Source organism: Manis javanica, chromosome 9, assembly GCF_040802235.1.
Source record: "Manis javanica isolate MJ-LG chromosome 9, MJ_LKY, whole genome shotgun sequence".
NCBI lineage: Eukaryota > Metazoa > Chordata > Mammalia > Pholidota > Manidae > Manis > Manis javanica.
The window spans coordinates 54,891,083-54,910,006 of NC_133164.1; the positions used below are offsets into that span (position 1 = coordinate 54,891,083).

At 33.9% G+C, this 18,924-nt stretch overlaps 1 protein-coding gene across 1 annotated transcript in view; it reads left to right on the top strand.

Moving 5' to 3' along the window:
- Positions 1-18,924, top strand: part of GTF2F2 (general transcription factor IIF subunit 2) — a 194,930-nt gene that overhangs the window by 76,896 nt on the left and 99,110 nt on the right. The window lies entirely within an intron of this gene.

The following is an 18,924-nucleotide window of genomic DNA, read 5'->3' on the forward strand; positions in this document are numbered from 1 at the left end:
ATCCAAAATGAACAAGTGGGACTACATCAGACTAAAAAGTTTCTGTACAACAAACGATACCATCAGCAGAATAAAAAGGCATCCTACAGTATGGGAGAGTATATTCATAAATTACTCATCTGATAAGGGGTTAACATCCAAAATACATAAAAAACTCATATGCCTGAACACCCACAAAACAAATGACCCAATTAAAAAATAGGCAGAGGATCTGAACAGATACTTCTCCAGAGATAAAAGTACAGATGGCCAATTGGCATATGAAAAGATGCTCCATAATGCTAATCATCAGCGAAATGCAAATTAAAACCATGGTGAGATATTACCTCACACCAGTTACTATGGCCACTATCCAGAAGACAAGAAATAACAAATGCTGGTGAAGATGTGGAGAAAAGGGAACCCTTCTACTCTATTGGTGGTTCTGTAAATTGGTGCAACTGTTATGGAAGACAATACGAAGGTCCCTCAAAAAACTGAAAATAGAAATACTGTTTGACCCAGGAATTCCACTCCTAGGAATTTACCCAAAGAAAAGACCCATGATTGGAAAAGACCTTTGCACCCATATGTTTATCACTGCACTATTTGTAATAGCCAAGATACAGAAGCAACCTAAGTGTCTATCAATAGATGGATGGGTAAAGAAGAAATGGTACATATACACAATGGAATATTATTCAGCCACAAAAAGAAAAGCAATCCTGCCATTTGCAGCAACATGGATGAATCTAGAGAGTATTATGTTCAGTGAAATAAGCCAGGTGTAGAAAGACAAATACCAAATGACTTGACTTATTTGTGGAGAAGGAACAAAATAGCAATACACATAGACACCAAGAAGGGGCTGTTGGTTACCAAGGCAGAGGAGCTGGGGAGGGTGTGGGGGGAAGGGGATTTAGGGGAACAATAATTCACAATCACAATATAGGTTGGTCATGGAGCTAGTAGTACAACACAGAGAATACAATGAATGATTCTGTAACATCTTGCTACTTTGATGGATCGTGACTGCACTGGAGGGGGTGAGGATTTGATAGGGGTAACTGTTGAACTACTGTGTTGTGTATTCAAAATCAACATAAGATTGTATATCAGTGATACTTTAATTTTAAAAAATCCAACAGTAGACTTCAGAGGGTCCATGAATCTCCTGAGATATTATGTAAAATCCATGTGTATGAGTATATATGCATTTTTCTTGGTGAGTATATATACATTTAATTAGATTCTCAAAGAAAACAAAACCCATAAAAGATGGAGGGCCGAGGCTTTAGACAGCTCTAAGCATTCCATTTTCTGTTATACCTCTGTTCTCTGTACATTATTCTGTTATTATAATAAATACACAGTTTTGTAATTAAAAAAAAAAGACAAAGAAAGACACCCCATACCTATTAGCAGCCACCTTACCCCATGCCCCAGGCCAAGGCAACCACTAAGCTACATTCTGTGTCCATAGATTGATCTGTTCCTGTACAGTCCACATAAATGGAATCTCAGAATATGTATTTAGTCTTTTCTGATGGACATTTTTCACTTAGCACATTTCCAGGGCTTATCCATGATTTAATATTAATACTTTATTCCTTTTTCTTGATGAATAATATTCCAGTATATGGATATATCTTTTATTTATCTCATCAGCTGATAGACATTTGGATTGTTGACACTTCTTGGCTATTATGAATAATGCTGCTCTGAGTATTTGTGTGCAAGTGTTTTGTGAACTTATGTTTTCATTTCTGTTGAGTATACACTTAGAAGTAGAATGCTAGGTCGTATGGTAACTCTGTGTTGAACCTTTTGAAGAACTGCTAGACTGTTTTCCACAGCAACTATACCATTTTCATTCCCATCAGCAGTGTATCAGGGTTCTGATTTCTCCACATCCTTACCAACACCTGTTACTGTTTGTATTTTTTTATTACAGCCATCCTATTAAGTGTGAAGTGGTCTTATCATGGGTTTGATTTATACTTCCTTGTAGTTTTGATATTCATTTTCCTGACAGCAAATGATGTCTTTTCATGTGTTTAATGGCCATTTGTCTATCTTTTGGAGAAATGACCATTCAGATTCTTTGCTGATTTTTTTTAACTGGGTTGTTTATTATTGAGTTGTAAGAGTTTGTGTGTGTGTATATGTGTGTTTACATAAACATATTTTTATAGGTTGTCTTTTCACTTTCTTTATATATTCTTTAAAGCATAAAACTAAATTTTAATGAATTCCAACTTTGTATCTTTTTCTTCTTGCTGCTTGTGTTTTTGGTGTCATATTTAAGGAGGGTTTGTCTAATTCACAGTCATAAAGATTTGTGCCTACATTTTCTTCCAAGTGTTGTATGTATAGCCTTACCTCTTATAGTTAGATTATGATCCATTCTGAGTTAATTTTGTTATGATATGAAGAGTACAACTTTATTCTTTTGCATGTGGATATCCAGTTGTCTTTGATACCCATGTATGGCCTTCTTTTTGAAAACCAATTGGTTAGAAATGACCAATTCTTGGTTCTGTTCTATCACTCTATATATCTTTATTTAATGCCAGTACCACACAGTCTTGATTACTGTAGCTTTGTAGTAAGTTTTGAAATTGGGAAGTTGAAGGCCAGCTTTGTTCTTTCTTTATGATGATTTTGCTATTCTGGGTTGCTTGAGTTTCTATGTGAATTTTAGAATCACCTTGTCAGTTTCTGCAAAAAGACCAATTGGAATTTTGTAGAGATACTATTGAATTTATAGATCAGTTGAATTTGGAGAGTGTTGTCATCTTAACAACAGTATTAAGTTTCTGATCCATGAACACCATGTCTTTCCATTTATCTAGGTTTTCTTTAAATATTTGAATAGTTTCCATATTTTAAGTGTGTAAGTTTTGTGCTGTATTGCCTTTTTTAAAAATAGGTAACGACTTGTTATTTTTATAAAAAGAAAACTCATTATAAAAACTTGTAACAGTAGAGAACATTCAAATCACCTAGAGTTTCACCATCAAGAAATAAGTAATTATTATTTGCTTAACATCATTCCTGTTATATCATAGATACAGAAAGAAAGGTATATAGAGAGAAATTGTTTTCCATTTTTCAATTACTTTAATTAAACTTTTATTTTGAGATAATTGTAGATTCACATGAAGTTGTAAAAAATAATACAGAAAGATCCTGTGTTTTCTTTACCTACCGTTCCCCAATTTCACATGCAGTTGTAAAAAATAATACAGAAAGATCCAGTGTTTTCTTCACCTACTGTTCCCCAATGGTAACATATTGCAAACCTGTAGTACAATCCATTGACTTTGATACTGACATCCACACAGTCAGCTGATCTTACTTAGGATTTCCCAGTTTTACTTGTACTTATTTGTGTGTGTGTGTGTGTGCATGCACGTGCTTTGATTCCATGCAGTTTTATCATACATGTGGCTTCCTGTACCCACCACCAAAGTCAAGATACAGTCAGTTCCATTCCCACAGGATCTCTTGTATTACCCTTTTCTAACAATGTCTCCATCCTCCCACCCCTCAGCCCTCACTTTTCCTAGCCACTCTTTAACCCCTGGCAACCACTGCTCCTTTCTCCATTTCTGTAATTTCATCATTTAAAAAAGTATCACATAAATGTTATATAAATGCTTTTTACACTTGGCATAAATTCCCTGGAGACTCATCCAAACTTTTGCACGTATCAAGAGTTTATTACTTTTTATCACTAAATATTCTATGGATATATCATAGTTTGTTTAGTCACTCTTTGAAGGACATCTGGGATATTTCCATTTTTTTGCTATTACAAATAAAGATGTTGTGAACTATTATGAGGAGATTTTTGGGTGAACATAAGTTTTCATTTCTCTGGGATAAATGCTGAAGAGTGCATTTTCTGGGTTGTATGGTAATTGCATGTTCAATTTTATAAGAAACTACCTACCAAACTGTTTGCCAGCATTGCTATTTTTTAAAGTAAAAATACAGATAATTTTTAAAACATTTTAAAATGTGAATAGTAACGAATACAGAAAAAAATACATTAGCATAAATAGTTGAACACATCCAGCCCCTCAGAAGCTGCTGAGTATTCTTCCTCCATCATAACTCACGCTTTCCTCTGCAGAGGTAACCATTAGACATTTATGGTAATCACTTTATTTTTCTTTCATAATTTTGCCATTTAAGCCTTCATTCCTCTGTGATGTATTTTAGTTTGCCTGTGTTTGAATCTTAAGCAGAATCATATAGTATGCACTATCCTTTGGTATGGCATTTTCACCAAGCAGTGTTTTCTAATATTGATCCATGTTATGTATAGCTGTAGTTTTACTCATTTTCTTTTCTGTAGTCCAACCTTATTCCAAGGTATTCTGTATTTGAAAGTGTATATTTAATGCAGTTTGTCTGTTTTTACTGTATGTGGGTATTTGTGTTGTTTATGATTTGTGGCTCATTAACAGTGTTGCTATCACATTTTTTGTACAGTTGCCCACATACATACATTTTTAAAAGGCATATTCCTAAGTGTGGACTTGGTTTGGTCACAGGATATGTTTATCTTTGATTACAGTCGATGATACCAAACTGTTTTCCAGAGGAGTCATGTTAGTTTATATTCTGATCTGCGGTGTACTTGAATTCTATTTGTTTCAACTTCTTTCCCGTAGTATTGTCCTGGTTTTGTTTGTTTTTTAATGTTAACTGTTATAGTGGATGTGTTGAGTAGTGATTTCTCATTGAGGTTTGATTTGACATTTCCTGGCTTTCTTATGAAGTTGAGCCCCTTTCATGTATTTATTGTCCGTTTGGATTTCCTACCTTGTGAAATGGCTTATTCAGCTCTTCTGTCCATTTTTTAATTGGGTTGACTTTTTCTAAATATTCCTTAAATATTTAGCAGAATTCACAGAGTAGTCTAATTGCATATGGAATTTTTTTGCAGGTAAGGTTTTAAATATGGAGTGTTGGCAGACAATTCTGCATAGCATTTCTATACATTTAATGATAATTTATATCCCAGATTATCTTTTCAAAGATGTTTGTATAAGAAAAAGGCCTGGAATATAGAATTAGGGTCTCCCTACAGAACAGTGGTTTGTTAGGTTTGCTCATAGCCCCCATGTAAGATTCTGAGGTTTCTTAAGCTTGGGGATCCTCACCTTTGCACATGTTATCCACCTGGGCCTCTCTACATTGTTGCACTGGGCAGCTTGTAAGGGCAGAGAACTGATGCAAACACAAAGACTGCACTGCCTCCTTTGCACTGAATAATAGAACACTTTCTTGCCCGGCACTCTGCTGATATTCTGTCAGCACCTGTGAAACTGTGGCAGGCTAATCTGTTAGTTTGCAAGTAAGGTGAAATCTCAGACCCTTCACAGTTCTTGACATTTGTTTGTTTATGGGACTTTTGATTTCCTATATCTTGTGTCATTTTGGTGAATTTTGATTTCCTTAATTTCATCTAAATTATCAAATTTCTTCGTATAAATTTCCACTTGTTTTCTTTTCAATTGTCTGTAGAATCTGTAATGATACCTTCATTTTCATTCCTGATAATGGTAATTTGTATTTTTCCTGAATGTAGAATTCTAGGTCGGCAGATATTTTAATTCAGTCCATTGAAGATAGCAATCTTTGAGTTGGTTTTGGCATGGAGAATTCTGCTGTTCTGCTGCTTCTTTGAAAGTAATCAATCTGTCTTTATTCCCTGACTACTTTAAATTTTTCTCTTTATCTTTAATTTTCTACAGTTTTAATATGTCTAAATGTAGGTTTCTTTTTATTTAGGTTGCTTAGGATTCATTGAGCCTCTTATATCTGTTGATTGCTATCTTTCTTCGATTGAAATTTTTCAGACACCATCCCTTTATTTCCTTTGTTCCATTTCTTTTTCTCTCCTCCGTCTGAGATTCTGAATAAACTGTTGTTTTATGAATGCTCAACCTTTTCGCTGTAGCTTTTATATTTTTAATTTTTCTACCTTTTTTCTTCCCATGCTATGTTCTGAAAAGTTTTTTTTTCTTCTATATTCCATCTCATTAAAGGCTTTTTCAGTTGGTTCTAGTCTGCAATTTAAACTCATCTAGTGAACTTTAAATTTTACTTCTTATAGTTTTTATTTCTAGATGGCCTATTTGGTTCTGTTTTGAATCTGTGACAGTTTTCCTTGTACAGGGATAGAGGAATTATTGACAGTCATCTTTGGAGACAGTCTGCTGCAACAACATTAAACCATGTTCAAGGCTTGCTATTTATTGGATTGCGATAGCCAGAGGATTGAAAGAGGTGGTCATTAAGGTGACCATGTAACTTAGCAACCAATAGAAATGTTTTTTTTTTTTTAGAGTAAAAAGGAGTATTAAAAACTAGCCTGTCTTGAGAAATGAGGACCTGTGGTCACCCTAGTTACAGTTCACCAGGGACTTTGCCCTGTCCTGTTTACCCTCACCCTGAGGATGTAGTCCTTTGGGATTTTGATTTTTTATGATAAGGAACTCCTCTTTGGAGCTTGTTGTTTACTTGTTATCTTGTGGTCTTTTTGGCACTGTTAAGATTTTATTCAGCTTTTATAGTTGTTTTTAGTGGGAAACAACTAGTTGTTCTAATAACTTGGTTCACCATTATAGGAAACAGAAATAAGTATAGTTAGTTTACTTGAAATAATAAAAGAAAGAGAATGGAAAAAATTTTTATAAAATATGCTTAGTTCCTTTTAAGCTCCATTGTAGAATTTAGGCTCCATATTAGACTCAATAGTTTGTATCTTTTTCAGATATATAGTTATTATTTTATATATATAGAAAATAAATGATACATATTATATAAGTATATCTTATTCTTCAAAGCTCTAGGTAATCAAGGTTTATTTTTAAATTGACTGTACATGAAACATTTTTGTAGATTTACTTATGGAACCATACTCTTCCTTTTTTCTCTTCTCCATACTTCTGTCTGTATTTCCTATGATGTTGAAATCTAATTTTCTCGGTAAATTTTGTCTTAATTATAAGCTCTGATTGAATTTGGTCAATATTGCTTATCATGTAAAAAATTATTGGTTTATTTTTCTCTAGTTTTGTGTGTTTATAGTGAAATGGATTAAAGTATTTCTGTGGGCTTATATAATTGAGGCCTGTTAATTACCTCAATGTATTGCTTTAATATTTATTCAATAAAAACTATTCAGTTAATTTTTCACATATGTCTTAATATTTTTTTCAGAATGATATAGTGACATGAAGAAGGTACAGCTTTTTTGTTAATAGAAATAATGTTTTTGCTGTCCCTGTTTGTAAATGACATGATATTGTACATAAAAACCCCTGAAGACTCCACTCCAAAACTACTAGATCTAATATCTGAATTCACTAAAGTTGCGGGATACAAAATTAATACACAGAAATCTGGTGCATTCCTATACACTAACGAAGAACTAGCAGAGAGAGAAATCAGGGAAACAATTCTATTCACAATTACATCAAAAAGAATAAAATAACTAGGAATAAACCTAACCAAGGAAGTGAAAGACTTACACTCTGAAAACTACAAGACACTCATGAGAGAAATTAAAGAAGAAACCAATAAATGGAAACTCATCCCATGCTCATGGATAGGAAGAATTTATATTGTCAAAATGACTATCCTGCCTAAAGCAATCTACAGATTTAATGCAATCCCTATCAAAATACCAACAGCATTCTTCAATGAACTAGAGCAAGTAATTCTAAAATTCATATGGAACCACAAAAGATCCAGAATAGCCAAAGCAATCCTGAGAAGGAAGAATAAAGCGGCAGGGGAATTATGCTCCCTGACTTCAAGCTCTACTACAAAGCCACAGTAATCAAGACAATTTGGTACTGGCACAAGAACAGACCCATAGACCTATGCAACAGACTAGAGAGCCCAGATATAAACCCAAGCATATATGGTCAATTAATATATGATAAAGGAGCCATGGATATACAATGGGGAAATGACAATCTCTTTAACAGCTGGTATTGGCAAAACTGGACAGATACATGTAAGAGAATTAAACTGGGTCATTGTTTAACCCCATACACAAAAGTAAACTTGAAATGGATCAAATACTTGAATGTAAGTCATGAAACCATAAAACTCTTAGAAAAAAACATAGGCAAAAATCTCTTGGACATAACCATGAGCAACTTCTTCATGAACATACCTCCCCGGGCAAGGGAAACAAAAGCAAAAATGAACAAGTGGGACTATATCAAACTAAAAAGCATTTGTACAGCAAAGGACACCATCAGTAGAACAAAAAGACATCCTACAGATTGGTAGAGTATATTCATAAATGACCTGATAAGGGGTTGACATCCAAATTATATAAAGATCTCATGCACCTCAACAAACAAAAAGCAAATAAGTCAATTAAAAAATGGGCAGAGGAGCTGAACAGACAGTTCGCCAAAGAAGAAATTCAGATGGTTAACAGGCACATGAAAAGATGCTCCACATCGCCAGTCATCAGAGAAATGCAAATTAAAACCACAAAGAGATATTACCTCACACCAGTTAGGATGGTCAACATCCAAAAGACAAACAACAACAAATGTTGGCAAGGATGTGGAGAAAGGGGAACCCTCCTGCACTGCTGGTGGGAATGTAAATTGGTGCAACCATTGTGGAAAGCAGTATGGAGGTTTCTCAAAGAGCCAAAAATAGAAATACCATTTGACCCATTTACCCTAAGACCAATTTACCCTAAGAATGCAGGAGCCCAGTTTGGAAAAGACACATGCACCCCTATGTTTATTGCAGCACTATTTACAATAGCCAAGAAATGGAAGCAACCTAAGTGTCCATCAGTAGATGAATGGATAAAGAAGAGGTGATATACATACACAATGGAATATTATTCAGCCATAAGAAGAAAACAAATCCTACCATTTGCAACAACATGGACAGAGCTAGAGGGTATTATGCTCAGTGAAGTAAGCCAGGTGGAGAAAGACAAGTACCAAATGATTTCACTCATCTGCGGAGTATAAGAACAAAGGAAAAACTGAAGAAACAAAACAGCAGCAGACTCACAGAACCCAAGAATGGACTAACAGTTACCAAAGGGAAAGGGACTGGGGAGGATGGGTGGGAAGGGAGGGATAAGGGGGAAAAAAGGGCCCTATGATTAGCACACATAATGTAGGGGGCGCGCATGTGGAAGGCAGTATAGCCTAGAGAAGACAAGTAGTGGTTCTGTAGCATCTTACTACACTGATGGACAGTGACTGTTATGGAGTGTGTGGTGGGGACTTGATAATAGGGGGAGTCTAGTAACCGTAATGTTGCTCATGTAATTGTACATTAATAATACCAAAAAAAACACACAATAAATGCAGGCCTTTGAAATAAAAAAATAAAGAAATAATGTTTTTGTACTTCTAAGTTGCCACTCTCTTAGGTGGTCCTTGCCATATATAGTCATAAAAAAACAAAAGTGATACTCAGATATCATGGCATAAGTTCTCTTCATATACCTCATTCCCTTCTCATGGGCTGCTTCAAAAAGGAAAGGGTTACATATTTCAATTAATAGTAGCTTGGAATTTATTTTCTTAATCAAACTAGTTTTAAGGAAAGTCATTGTTATTAGTTCAAAATAATAAATCAGTAAAAAAGCTTGGGCCAGAGAGGTTTTGGGGGCATCCTTGAATGAATAGCTAAGAATGTTCTTAATGTGCCTATTACTTATATTTTAAAAAACATTTCTTTCTTAGGTTCTTAAAAAACAGTTTTCATGTGAGCTGCACCCTACCTGGGAATCATGTTTGCATTGCAGAGTTGTTTAATGGACATTGTGTTTCATAGATGCAGGGAAAAAAACAATTTTCTACTTTTCAAAGCTAGAGGGAAAATGTAGATTGACAGATGTATGTTGTAGTAGTTGAGAATAAGTTCTAGAACCTGATGGCTGAATTAAAACCCTTCTCAATTTCATTAGGAGCCCTGAAGTCTTAGATGTACTTCTTTGCCAAATTTCAGTTTCTCCATTTTGTAAATCAGACATAGCAGTAACAAAAGTGCCTGGCATGAGTTAATGCTCAGTAAACATTAATGCCCTTTTATTCTTTTATTTTATTATTTTATTGTTATTATTATTACTCATACATAATAGGAGCCCATAATTGTGCAGGCTAGGATTTGAACAGAGATGAGCAGTAGATTTAAAGGTAAGGGTCTTAGGCTACAAAGGCAGTTTTAAGTGAGTGTTCAGTATAAAAACTGGTTTTTAAAATATGGGTCTAAGAAAATGGATTTGGCCTGTATCAAATTACCATGAAAGTGAGAAGACATCTATTATTAATCTGAAGCCAAGCAAAAGATATTATTATTAACTTCAGTTAGGTGTATGTTCAATCCAGAAATATTGACCAAGTACTGCCGTTGGTCTTATCTATCTCTACTTGATGTTATGGAAGACTGGTAGGAACTAGGTCAGCAGTGGTCTTCCTCGAGTGGTTTAGAATATGAACATTTCTCTGTGTATCCGTGTTCTGTTTGGCATTTAATACACTATCAGTGACTAGAAGCTAAAAGATGCCTGGCTTCTAAGGCAACAGTTGAGGCTATTTAATTATATTTGTCTTAGTTGACATCTTTCATTTACTAGTTTGGCAATTATCAAAATAATTTTTTCTTTCCAGTGGATTCTTTTAAATATGTGTGTTCTTGTATTAAGTCTTCTAATGTTTAATAAGTAATTACCTTCCAGGTGGCTGTGTAAAACAAGATTTTAAGCAACAATAACTTCATATTTTGTTTTTAAAGCTGTATAATACAAAGACAATTTGTATGCATTTAGAAGTAAATATAAAATAAATCTATTAAGATGTGGATGAGTGGGTGTTGCTTCTTAAAAGATCATCAGATTTAGGCTATATAACCCAAAGAACTTAACCACATTTTCCTCTCAGTCATTTTTTACCTGGTTTTAAGTATATGAACTTTAGCATCAGTGCTCCAGTATTTTAACTTAAGTATAAAAAAGCTAGCAATAGCTTTCTTGATTCTTCTGTTGACTTATTCATGGGGGAAATGTCTAATTATTTGAGTAGTTTACCACAAACTGATTAACTTGGGAAATTGAAAATAAATAGTAGCTACCTAGGGAACAAGTGGCTGCTCTACTGGTTAAGACCTCAGGCCCCTCTCTGTCTGGAGGTAGCTTCTTAAGTGACTCTTGTTCATTCATCACTTCCTACTTCTGAGAAATTAGCACATCTATCTTCCAGCTTCCACCAGTGCAGTTTCAGACGGTGTTGCCTTTTCCCAGTTTTCTTATGTCTTTTCCTCCCCAAAGACTAAACCAGAGCATATAAGATGCTGCTTTTTGATCCTAAGAAGTATTTTCTTTCCAGTTGCTTCATACTACAGGGAAACAGGATGATGCTCTTCTCTGTCTATGTTCTTATTGTTTTTCCACCCCCAAAGCAGGGGAGGTACAGAAGTTGAGTATATCTCAGAAATCTCTAAAGTTGTTGCTTTGCTTACTTGATATATAAATATCCTTCCACCCCACAACCTCTATTTGCTTAAAAATGTTTTTTCTCAATGTTCCCATTAAGAATTTTTAGGTCATTTTTAGAAATCAGTTTTGTGGTTGTTCCCAGGTAGCTATACTTTTAGATTTAACCCATTAATGATTCTATACTTCAGTGAGGAGAATCTGCCTGGAAATAATCAGTTTCTTGCATGGTTAGACTTACTCCCTGAACTGCCAGTCTTCCTCTTTCCTTTCTGTGCTTGTGGTCCCATAATCTCAGAAGGGTTTTCTCTGTTCTAGTTTTTTTGCAGTAAATTCACGAGACTGGCTGGATTCCCTTTTGGTTAACTTTGGCATCTTCCACTATTTTAAGCCAGATCGTGGCCTCGTCTAATGAGTGGAGGTGCCAACCTTCATTCAGCATCATCTTGCCCATTTTTGTGGCTCATGCCTTCTGCTGAGTCTCTCACTGAGTTTCCGGTGCCTACTCTGAAGGTGGTATCCTACAGTGCTTAGGAGCTTGGCACTTTCAGGTTGCATGCCAGTTGTGCGCCTGCAGCAAGTTGCTCAATACTTTGGGTCTGTTTCTCACATGTAAAACAGGGATTCTACCCACCTCTGTTTGTTAAGAATAACAGACATCCTGAAATATAAAAGACTTAAACACATTTTTTCTTTGTGAAAGAAGTTCTGAGTTAAGTCCAGCTTTGGTATAGTGTTGCCATGGTTATCAGCAACCATCTCTATCATTAGTTTGTGACTTCCATCCTCAAAGTGATCCAGAATGACTTGTGCAGTTATAACCATCACATCTACGTCTGGGCAGCAGAAAGGGGACTGGAAGGGCAAGGCAAACAGTTTCACCAGGCTCTTTATAGGACCCTATCCCAAAGTCACATGCAAGTTTTTATTCCACTGGTCAGAATTTTATAACTAGGTCATACCTAGCAACCACAAAACGCCAAAATACAGGTTTTTATCTGGGTACAACTGCCATTCTAGATCAGAGTTTGGTTACTGACAAAGAAGGGAAGAAGTGGTATTGGAAAAATAGCTAGCAGTCTCTACACTGCACCTTTAAGGAGCTAATGCGTGTAGGGAGGAAATAATGTAAATACTAAGTACTTAGTACTGTGCCTGATACATAGTAACACCTTAGTGAATGCCAGGCATTTTTATGATGTCTTCTAAAAGGTCAGATTACCAATATGCCCCACTTTTTCTTATATTCTTTCCCAAAGAAGTGATCTTTTATAACATCTAAATTATTGAAACTTACAAAAACAGCCATAGATGATTTATTTGAAGGGAAGAGGTAGACAAGTAGGGATTATTCCCTTGCTAGAAAAACACTGGTGTCTGTCAAAGAGATTTCAGCTTTTTAATTTCATTAGCAATTCTTAGCATTGGTGGAGTTTATGTGTCTCTGTTTACTTTTATTTTTAAATCCTCAGCTGCTTTTCTTTCCTACTGCCTTGCAAAAGACCACTGTTTGAAATGTATTCATTTTTTGAAGATAAAGGGAATTTAAATTAATTGCACTTAAAAATATTTTTATTGTGTGCTTAGTTAAATGCAGTCTTAGGGTGATACAGAGTGAATACTGGGAATGATTTTACTTAATGCATAGCCTTTGGCTTCACTCAACACCCCAGTGTAACTAACCAAATTTTTATAACAAGCTTTGTTACTTTTTTATATGCCCATCATCTAGTGAGTTTTATGGTATACAATTTTTGTTCTATAATAGCAAGAGATACAGTTGAGCTTCCTTTTCTTGTCTCAGTTACTAAGGGCAATCTGCTTTATATCCAAATAGCCTTAATTTTGATAAGATAGAAGAGGGGAAGGAAATGTAACTGGGAACCAAAATGGCATTTTAATAAAGCCTGCTCAGAGTTTTCTGGGCAGCTGAACATTTATATACTGAATCCCAAAGTGTTATTTTTGGGCTGTGTTATAACAGGTAAACATATATATCATAAATACCTGTGGTTGCTTTTTTTTTTTTTTTTTTTTTTGGTTTTATGATGTAGTAAATAAATCACCTATGACTTCTAGGTTATTTTGTTTGGTGTTTCTCTCCAGTAATCATCCAACCTTCATTAATAATCATTTCTGTATACATATAGTTTCCCTTTTCTTTCTGTAGCTGTTTCTTTAAAAATGTACATGGGATAGAAAAAAACGTGCAAAAATCAAAATACACTTGACCCTTGAACAATGAGGGGGTTAGGGGCATGGACCTCTTCACAGTTAAAAAATTGTCCTGTCATTTTTGACTTCCCAGAAATGTAACTACTAATAGCCTACTGTTGACCAGAATACTGATAACATAAACAGTTGATTAACACATCTTTTGTATGTTACGTGTATTATATACTATATTCTTAAAATAATAAAATAAGCTAGCAAAAAGATTTCAATACTTTGCAAAGTGTTGCCAATCTCAAATTTTTTCCAATAAATTTATTTTTCAAAAAATGTCTGTATAAGCAGACCTGCACAGTTCAAACCCATGTTATTCAAGGATCAGCTGTAGTTTTGTTAGGATGTAGGATCATGGGTGTCTGCATTCATATTTACTTTTAATGTTTTTTAAAAAATTAAGTTCATCAAATGGTATGACACCTAAAGTAAATGCTAAATGATCTAGTTCTCTGTAAACCATATTAAGTCCTAGAAGGTTATCAAATTCTAGCAACCACTGAGATTAAGGTTAGTAACATTAACAATTTTTAACCTTAAAAACAAAAAAAAACATGTTTTAATGAGACAAAATCAGCAGGGTGGAATTAAGAAAAATCAATAGCCTTGCTCAATTTTACACTTTAATAATGTAAAAAAATATGTGCTAAACATCTTAGAGAACAGTAATCAAAATTACTTTTGAAAAATTGGGTCTGTCTTCAAAAAGGAATTTTCAAAAGTTAACTAGATCTTTTTAAAAAAAAATAACTAAAAGCTGCTTTTAGATACTCAGCAATCCTGCATTTGGAAAACCTTGCTGTGCTCATAGGGTAAATGTGTTTCTATTTTATGCTAGGGAACAGTTTTTAATACATATGGTAAATTATAACTATCTTGGTCTTTAATATCCAATTCAGTGTTTTTTCCTAAAATAATTCATGATTTAAATAAAACCAGAGCTTTCACATTTTGTATACAAAATGCTTAATAGTGTACATTTTTAACATTGTTGGAAAACTTAAATCTATATCATTTATAACAGCTTATAAGATTTATATCAGTGATTTTTGTTTGATAGAAACTTAAACTATTAGGTATTTATGTCAAGAGAAGTAGGAATATTCACCTCTTTATAAATAAGTTCAGGCAAGTTTTAAATTTCATCCTATATACTTCCCCCTGCCCAGTGTACTTTTCTTTAGCACCATTCCCTTGGTGTTTGTTCACAGAAGCATATTGATTTTTTTTATTAAGGTATAATTGATAAACAATCTTATGAAGGTTTCACATGAGCAACATTGTGGTTACTACAGTCCCCCACTATTATCAAGTCCCTACCACATATCCCGTTACAGTCACTGTCCATCAGCATAGTAAGATGCTTGTCTTCTCTGTGCCTTCCCCATGCCCTCGCTGTGTTATGTGTGGCAATTATAATGCCCCTTAATCCCTTCTCCCCCACCCTCCCCAACCCCTTTCCCTTTGGTGACTGTTAGTCCATTCTTGGGTTCTGTGAGTCTGCTGCTGTTTTGTTCCTTCATTTTTGAGAAGCATATTAATTTTAATATTAGCTTAAGCAAAATAAAGATTAGGAAGATAAGTTTGCTATAGAAGTAGCCATTTACATTTAAAAGCTGAATACAAATAATTTCTAAAGTTGCGTGCATGCTGTTTTGTATAGTCCATAGTATATCTCTGCTTTGTTAGCAAGGATAGTTATGATTCAGATGCTCTAACCTTAACCTGGACTGATATCATTGCAGTTTAAGATACTTAATCATAATTTATTAGATAGGAGTATCTTTAAGATTGTGTTTTCACATATATTACTGCTGGCTAATTTTGCATTGCTTATGAAACAACTGCAGTGATTTTGTTCTTGTAGATTTGGTTCTTGTACATAAAGCTAAAATACAAAAGTCCCATAAAACTCATCATATGTATTTTTAAACAAATGCAAATGAAACCTGCGTTTGCCTGTAGCAGTTTAAAGTGTATTCTTGTGTCTGTACTATTCATTACAGTATTAAGCATGCATTTGTTAAAAGTTCTGTGTTCTTTTCATGTCTAAGCTGAAAGCCTAATTGATGTAAATGTATGTTTTTGTGCCTGTTATTCATGGTTGTGTCATGAAGATACCTTGACTCCTGACAGGATAATAATGAGTGCTTGATGTTAGTCTATGATAGGTGATGCACTTTACATGTAATTTAGAATTTAAGCCTTATAACAACTCTATCAACTAATCATTATCTCCATTTTATTATGAGGATGTTGAAGGTCAAAGAAGTTAAGAATCTTGCTTACGGTCACATAAGCAACTTAGTGGAAGTTAACTGAATTCGAACCCAGGTGTGACTCCAGAGCCCATGTGTGTTTCACTGCACCACATTTTTTCTTTATGTCAGTTCTGTGGACCATACAAATCATAAACAGTTAACCTTCTTTTCAGCAACTATGGTATATGAAATCTTCATTTACCATTAGACACATTTGCAATATCCTTTACTCTCATGAGATGATTCACCTCATGTTCTTTAAGTAATACAACATGAAATTAATAATATGTTTGCTTTTCCCAAATTCACTTTTTACTCAACATTATAAAAGTACCTGCATTGTACGAATTTATCAAGTGAGGCAAACCTGTGTTTTGGTATTCCATTCTCAGCACATACTCCATGAATGCATATTTTATGCTACTTTCTAGGTGGTGTAAATATGCGTGGCCTGTAAAATTAGACATGGTCCCTACCGACTCTCAAACAGGTGTACCTGGATTTCTAATCTTGGTTCCACCTTTACCTCTTAATAACTTAGGACCTTTAGCAGGTTCCTTAGCCCTCTAAGTCTCTGTTTCTGCTTCTGTAAAGAGAGAATAATAGTATATTTCTTAGGGTCATTGTGAGGATTAATTGAGATAATGTGTGCTCATAGCATGATGTCTGGCATGTAATATAACAATCAATATTACCTTTTATTGCCATCTTTAAAATAGCCCTTGAAGTATATGGAAGCAATCTAAGTGCCTATCAATAGATGAATGGATAAAGAAGATGTGATACATACATACCATGTAATATTATTCAGCCACTAAAAAAAAAAGAAACCCTGCCATTTGCAACAACATGGATGGATCTAGCAAGTACTGTGCTCAGTGAAACGAGCCAGTCAGGAAAGACAAATACTGTATGATTTCACTTGTTTATAGAATATAAAAACAAAGCAAAACAAGGAACAAAACAGCATTAGACTTATAGATACTGAGAAGTGACTAGTGGTTATCAAAGGGGAGGGGTTGGGGTGGGAATTGGGGGGTTGAAAGGGCACAGTAATTCGCCGTCACAATACAAGTTGAACACCGTTGAACCACTATGATGTACATTTGAAACCAATATAAGATTGTATATTAATGATACTTGAATTTTTTTTTAATTTAAAAGTAACCCTTGGAGTACAAGTAATTTTCTTTAAAAAAAAATATAACTGAACAAGCTTAATATCATCATCATCTTTCTGGGATGGTAGTCATCTTTCTATATTTGAAAAGTCTCATAAGTGATTCATTTGTTCTGCATGCTGCCATATACATTTTAGAAATATAGCACACCATAGCTGTGTTTTCATTTTTCATATTTTAAAGACATTGCTAGAATCACTGTTTAAGATAATTCCAAATACAAGAATATATATGTTTCTTATATATAAGAGTATATGTGACTCATGGCAACTATTGGAATGTATTTGTTATTACCTTTATTCTTCTGAAAAAGATAAAGAGTCACTTTGTAATTTATCTTTGGAGCAACAGGAGAAAAGATTTGGGGAAGAAATTCTTAAGTGACTACAAACAAAAATATTATGACAACTTTACTCTGACTTATAACTGGCATTTTATGTGATTTCTTGAGTTTTTTGAATGGAAAGTATTTCTAAATATTTTTAGAAAAAAACAAGCACTGGATTATGTAAATTCAAGTGCAAGTAATTTTGAATTTGAAAGGGTACATGTATGAGAAGTTTTGTACACAGGAATGAATAGTCAGATTTCCTTCTAGATTATTGAATTATTTCAGGATATTATGATTTATCAAAAGCTTAAGGATGAATTAAATGCATCCAGATATGATTTTTTGAGTCATACATAAAAATGAGTAACATTTCTTTAGTGTTTTCCATCAATAATAATTTATCATAACAATTAAATCCTCTTTTTGTGAAATTATTCAAAAACCTTTTTTACAATACTTCTAAGGAGATTTGGTCAACTATATCTCCTGTAAAAAGATATGTCATGGCTATTTTTATTATCTGTCATGAAATCTTGTTAGAGAAAATTTTGCTTTGACATTAAATCACTACTGTTTTTTTCATTATCAAAGTCCAAATACCAAGAAAAAGTCAACTCATAAGCTGGAGAGGTACATAAACAGTTCGATTACAGAAACTGCTAAAATAGCTCTTACTAGTCTTTCTATTTTCATAGTTCTTTTAAGTCCTGATGAAGCTATTTTAAAGTACACATGAGAGGATTTGATGTTTTATTAGAAACAGTTTTTTCCTGTTATACAGAAGATTGTGTGGTTGATGTGAGCTTTTGTGGACTTTTTAAATGTGGATTTTTTAAAGGCTTTTCTGAAAATATTTTTAAAAGTATTTATTTAGTATACACAGCCAACTTTTGTATTACCTTAGATGTTGTAACTGGAAGTCAGTTATAGTTCTGAGAATGAATCGCTGCTAATTTATTCTGAGTTTTTATGTGTAAGCAAACTTCTGGCATATATGCTAATTTATTTAAGCTCAGTCAAGATTTTCAAAACTCTTCTGTTGAAGCTTTTTAAAATTAAGATGTAGTTACCATTTTTAATTATTACATTTTAAAGGAGCAAATTTAGCTTGTAATTTGTTCTTAGAATCCAAAAGAAGTAAGTGATATCAAAATAATTTAGCTGTTCTTGGGAGGAAAAAAATGCACTCACATTTAGGGCTAAGTTTCTAGACTATTTTATTAAGACAACCATATATAAAAATTAATATCAAAGGATAACTTTCTTTAGCATGAAGTAAAAAAATTAACTCACGTCTGAGATTTAGCATCAAAATAAGTACTGAAAAGTATAAAGTTCTTTCATATAAATAATGTTTAGTGACTTTGAGCTTGAAAAATGAATAGATTTTTAGGGTGATCCTGAACATGAATTCCTTTATTATTTTAATATCACATA